The sequence below is a fragment of the Schistocerca piceifrons genome, chromosome 6 (genome assembly GCF_021461385.2).
Source record: "Schistocerca piceifrons isolate TAMUIC-IGC-003096 chromosome 6, iqSchPice1.1, whole genome shotgun sequence".
Taxonomy (NCBI): Eukaryota; Metazoa; Arthropoda; class Insecta; order Orthoptera; family Acrididae; genus Schistocerca; species Schistocerca piceifrons.
The window spans coordinates 277,836,208-277,842,473 of NC_060143.1; positions in this window are offsets into that span (position 1 = coordinate 277,836,208).

Below are 6,266 nucleotides of genomic sequence, written 5' to 3' on the forward strand. Positions count from 1 at the left end.
TGTCCGACCACCTGTTAAACTAACGATGCCAAGTCTGTTAACAGCTATGCCGGCCATGCGTCGATGCTGGACAAAGGCACAAAAAAGAGAAGAAGAAGAAGAAGGTACACTACTGGCCATTAAAATTGCTACACCACGAAGATGCTACAAAGGCGAAATTTAACCGACAGGAAGAAGTTGTTTTGTGACAGCCAGAGCGAGAGCACCAGCAGCAGCGAGTACTGTTTGTATAAAGCGTTTTTGTACTTATTTGCTGCGCTTAGCTTTTAAATAGTTTTTCTGGGAAAACCTAGCGTAGTTTTCGCGTCTCGTATTTCAGTGAGTGTTTCTTGATTATCAGAGTAGCTCATCAGAAGATTATCTTGGGAATTTGTCACCGTATAGAGTAGGGTAAACATAGTCATGTGTAGGGGCTGTGGTTGTTGTGAGCGGACGCAAGGAGAATTGGCCACTCTTCTGGGGCAGGTGGAGGCTTTGTCTGTTAGGCTCATCGAGCTCGAGGCGCAGGCGTCGGCTCGTAGTGGCGTTGGGGCAACTGTGGTGAGACCTATGCCTACTTCGGTGGCCTTGGAGTCACATGGAACCCCTTATGTCGCTGCGTCTTCCGGCAGTGAGCATCTTACCGGTCAGCCATCACTCCAGGGTGAATGGCGGACAGTGGTGGGCTCGCGCGTGCCTGGCCGAAAGGCGAAGGTGGGATCTGGCCGCGTGGCAGCTGCCTTACCCCTTTCCAACAGGTACGGGGTGCTTCCTAGTGGTGATGACATCGTTTCCGAGCCACCACAGGATGCCTCGCCTGTTGGGCCAGCGGCCGATTCTCCGGCAAGGTCCCGACAGTCACAGAGGGCGGGCCTATTAGTTATAGGGAGCTCCAACGTTAGGCGGGTTATGGAGCCCCTCAGGAAAATAGCGGGTAGGTCGGGGAAGAATGCCAGTGTGCACTCGGTGTGCTTGCCGGGGGGTCTCGTCCGTAATGTGGAGGAGGCCCTTCCGGCAGCTATTGAACGCACTGGGTGTGACCGGCTGCAGATAGTAGCACATGTCGGAACGAATAACGCCTGCCGCTTGGGTTCTGAGGCCATCCTTGGTTCCTTCCGGCGGCTGGCTGATTTGGTGAAGACAACCAGCATCGCACGCGGAGTGCAAGCTGAGCTTAATATCTGCAGCATAGTGCCCAGAGTCGATCGCGGTCCTCTGGTTTGGAGCCGTGTGGAGGGTCTAAACCAGAGGCTCAGACGACTCTGCGACTATAATGGTTGCAAATTCATCGACCTCCGTTATTGGGTGGAGAACTGTAGGGCCCCCCTAGACAGGTCAGGCGTGCACTACACACCGGAAGCAGCTACTAGGGTAGCAGAGTACGTGTGGCGTGCACACGGGGGTTTTTTAGGTTAGAGGGACCCCCCCTTGGGCGAAACGATAAAATACCTGACGGCTTACCAGAGAGGACATTATCATCGTTGATGAAGAACGTCCGTCCTCAGAGACCAAAAACAGGAAAAGTTAACGTAATATTGGTAAACTGCAGGAGTATCCAGGGCAAGGTTCCTGAATTAGTATCTCTTATTGAAGGAAATAGTGCGCATATAGTATTAGGAATGGAAAGTTGGTTAAAACCGGAAGTGAACAGTAACGAAATCCTAGACACAGAATGGAATATATACCGCAAGGATAGGATAAACGCCAATGGTGGAGGAGTATTTATAGCAGTAAAGAATTCAATAATATCCAGTGAAGTTATTAGCGAATGCGAATGTGAAATAATCTGGGTTAAGTTAAGTATCAAAGGTGGGTCAGATATGATAGTCGGATGCTTCTATAGACCACCTGCATCAGCAACCGTAGTAGTTGAGCGCCTCAGAGAGAACCTGCAGAACGTCGTGAAGAAGTTTCGTGATCATACTATTGTAATAGGGGGAGACTTCAATCTACCAGGTATAGAATGGGATAGTCACACAATCAGAACTGGAGCCAGGGACAGAGACTCTTGTGACATTATCCTGACTGCCTTGTCCGAGAATTACTTCGAGCAGATAGTTAGAGAACCAACTCGTGAAGCTAACGTTTTAGACCTCATAGCAACAAATAGACCGGAACTTTTCGACTCCGTGAATGTAGAAGAGGGTATCAGTGATCATAAGTCAGTGGTTGCATCAATGACTACAAGTGTAATAAGAAATGCCAAGAAAGGAAGGAAAATATATTTGCTTAACAAGAGTGATAGAGCACAAATCGCAGAATATCTGAGTGACCACCATCAAATGTTCATTTCTGAGGAAGAGGATGTGGAACAAAAATGGAAAAAATTCAGAAACATCGTCCAGTACGCCTTAGATAAGTTCGTACCGACTAAGGTCCAAAGCGAGGGGAAAGATCCACCGTGGTATAACAATCATGTACGAAAGGTACTACGGAAACAAAGAAAGCTTCATCATAGGTTTAAGAGTAGTCGAATCATAGCTGATAAGGAAAAGCTGAACGAAGCGAAAAAGAGCGTAAAGAGAGCAATGAGAGAAGCATTCAACGAATTCGAACATAAAACATTGGCAAACAATCTAAACAAGAACCCTAAAAAGTTTTGGTCATATGTAAAATCGGTAAGCGGATCTAAATCCCCTATTCAGTCACTCGTTGACCACGATGGCACCGAAACAGAGGACGACCGATGAAAGGCAGAAATACTGAATTCAGTGTTCCGAAACTGTTTCACTGCGGAAAATCGTAACATGGTCCCTGACTTCAGCCGTCGCACGGACGCCAAAATGGAAAATATTGAAATAAACGATATCGGAATTGAAAAACAACTGCTATCACTTAGTAGCGGAAAAGCATCCGGACCAGACGAGATACCCTTAAGATTCTACAGTGATTATGCTAAAGAACTTGCCCCCTTTCTATCAGCAATTTATCGTAGATCGCTGGAAGAACGTAAAGTACCTAGCGACTGGAAGAAAGCGCAGGTCGTTCCCATTTTCAAGAAGGGTCATAAATCAGATGCGAATAATTATAGGCCTATTTCGCTTACGTCAATCTGTTGTAGAATAATGGAACATGTTTTGTGTTCTCGTAATATGACGTTCTTAGATAATACAAATCTCCTTCATCATAACCAACATGGATTCCGCAAACAGAGATCATGTGAAACTCAGCTCGCCCTGTTTGCCCAAGAAATTCACAGTGCCGTAGACACTGGCGAGCAGATTGATGCCGTATTCCTGGACTTCAGGAAGGCATTTGATACGGTTCCGCACTTACGTTTAGTGAAAAAAATACGAGCTTACGGAATATCGGACCAGGTTTGTGATTGGATTCAGGATTTCCTAGAAGAAAGAACACAACATGTCATTCTTAACGGTTCAAAATCTGCAGATGTAGAGGTAATTTCGGGAGTACCGCAGGGAAGCGTGATAGGACCTTTATTGTTTACAATATACATAAATGACTTAGTTGACAACATCGGTAGCTCCGTGAGGCTATTTGCAGATGACACGGTTGTCTACAAGAAAGTAGCAACATCAGAAGACTCGTACGTACTCCAGGAGGACCTGCAGAGGATTAATGCATGGTGCGACAGCTGGCAGCTTTCCCTAAACGTAGATAAATGTAATATAATGCGCATACATAGGGGCAGAAATCCATTCCAGTACGATTATGCCATAGGTGGTAAATCATTGGAAGCGGTAACGACCGTAAAATACTTAGGAGTTACTATCCGGAGCGATCTGAAGTGGAATGATCACATAAAACAAATAGTGGGAAAAGCAGGCGCCAGGTTGAGATTCATAGGAAGAATTCTAAGAAAATGTGACTCATCGACGAAAGAAGTAGCTTACAAAACGCTTGTTCGTCCGATTCTTGAGTATTGCTCATCAGTATGGGACCCTTACCAGGTTGGATTAATAGAAGAGATAGACATGATCCAGCGAAAAGCTGCGCGATTCGTCATGGGGACATTTAGTCAGCGCGAGAGCGTTACGGAGATGCTGAACAAGCTCCAGTGGCGGACACTTCAAGAAAGGCGTTACGCAATACGGAGAGGTTTATTATCGAAATTACGAGAGAGCACATTCCGGGAAGAGATGGGCAACATATTACTACCGCCCACATATATCTCGCGTAATGATCACAACGAAAAGATCCGAGAAATTAGAGCAAATACGGAGACTTACAAGCAGTCGTTCTTCCCACGCACAATTCGTGAATGGAACAGGGAAGGGGGGATCAGATAGTGGTACAATAAGTACCCTCCGCCACACACCGTAAGGTGGCTCGCGGAGTATAGATGTAGATGTAGATGTAGATGCTGTCATATGCAAATGATTAGCTTTTCAGAGCATTCACACGAGGTTGGCACCGGTGGCGACACCTACAACGTGCTGACATGAGGAATGTTTCCAACCGATTTCTCATGCACAAACAGCAGTTGACCGGCATTGCCTGGTAAAACGTTGTTGTTATGCCTCTTGTAACGAGGAGAAATCCGTACCATCACGTTACCGACTTCGATGAAGGTCGGATTGTAGCCTATCGCGATTGCGGTTTATCGTATCGCGACATTGCTGCTCGCTTTGGTAGAGATTCAATGACTGTTGGCAGAATATGGAATCGGTGGGTTCAGGAGGGTAATACGGAACAACGTGCTGGATCCCAATGGCCTCGTATCACTAGCAGTCGAGATGACAGGCATCTTAACCGCACGGCTGTAAAGGATCGTGCAGTCACGTCTCGATCCCTGAGTCAACAGATGAGGACGTTTGCAAGACAACAACGATCTGCACGAACAGTTCGACGACGTTTGCAGCAGCATGGACTATCAGCTCGGAGACGATGGCTGCGGTTAGCCTTGACGCTGCATCACAGACAAGAGCGCTTGCGATGGTGTACTCAATGGCGAACCAGGGTGCACGAATGGGAAGACGTCATTTTTTCGAATGAATCCAGGTTCCGTTTGCAGCATCATGATGGTCGCATCAGTGTTTGGCGACATCGCGGTGAACGCACATTGGATGCGTGTATTCGTCATCACCATACTGGCGTATCACCCGGCGTGATGGTATTGGGCGCCATTGGTCACACGTCTCCGTCACCTCTTGTTCGCATTGACGGCACTCTGAACAGTGGACGTTACACTTCAGATGCGTTACGACCCGTGGCTCTACCCTTTATTCGATCCCTGCGAAACCCTACATTTCAGCAGGATAATGCACGACCGCATGTTCCAGGTCCTGTAGGGGCCTTTCTGGATACAGAAAATGTTCGACTGCTGCCCTGGCCAGCACATTCTCCAGATCTCTCATCAATTCAAAACGTCTGGTCAATGGTGGCCGAGCAACTGGCTCGTCACAATACGCCAGTCACTACTCTTGATGAACTGTGGTATCGTGTTCAAGCTGCATGGGCAGCTCTACCTGTACACGCCATCCAAGCTCTGTTTGACTCAATGCCCAGGCGTATCAAGGCCGTTATTACGGCCAGAGGTGGTTGTTCTGGGTACTGATTTCTCAGGATCTATGCACCCAAATTGCGTGAAAATGTAATCACATGTCAGGTCTAGTATAATATATTTGTCCGATGAATAGCCGTTTATCATCTGCATTTCTTCTTGGTGTAGCAATTTTAATGGCCAGTAGTGTGTAAAACGAGCTGTCGTGGATCTAGAGTGCCTGTTATATTATTTACATTATCGAGCGGTCTGTACATGAAATCATTGTTCATGTGTATAAATAATGATACAAAAATATTCTGTGATAACAGCGCTCGTTGCACGGAGTGGGTTTCGACCGACGGGAAGCAATGGCAATAACTCCGGAAGACGTGCTCCAGTTAACGAGTCTCAACCGCCATTAATAGAACACCCTCAAGTCATTTACAGGCTGATAGAAGTCTGTGGACGGCAAGAGCAACCGTAAATCAAAGTCTGACTCGAGAAGACTGACAGGCGAGCCGCTAGAGAAATTTAATTCCTGAGGAGAATGGAAGAAGATGTGTGGCACTTCCAAGTACAGGAACCACAGTCTCGTGACTGACACAGCCAGTAACATGGAAGGTTCAGATGTCTCTAGAATACTATAAATGACGCTTAAATGGACGAGGATTGGAATGAGATCTAGCAGCAATATGACGACGGCGTGTAACTTAAAAAGCGCTGCTCTGGAGAGGTCTAATCTATGCGACATTTACTGGAGTGCACTTAAATGCAATGGAAAGATACTTCGCAGACTTACACGTTCGTAAGTGCAGCGCTCGACTGGTATTGGTGCAGTATT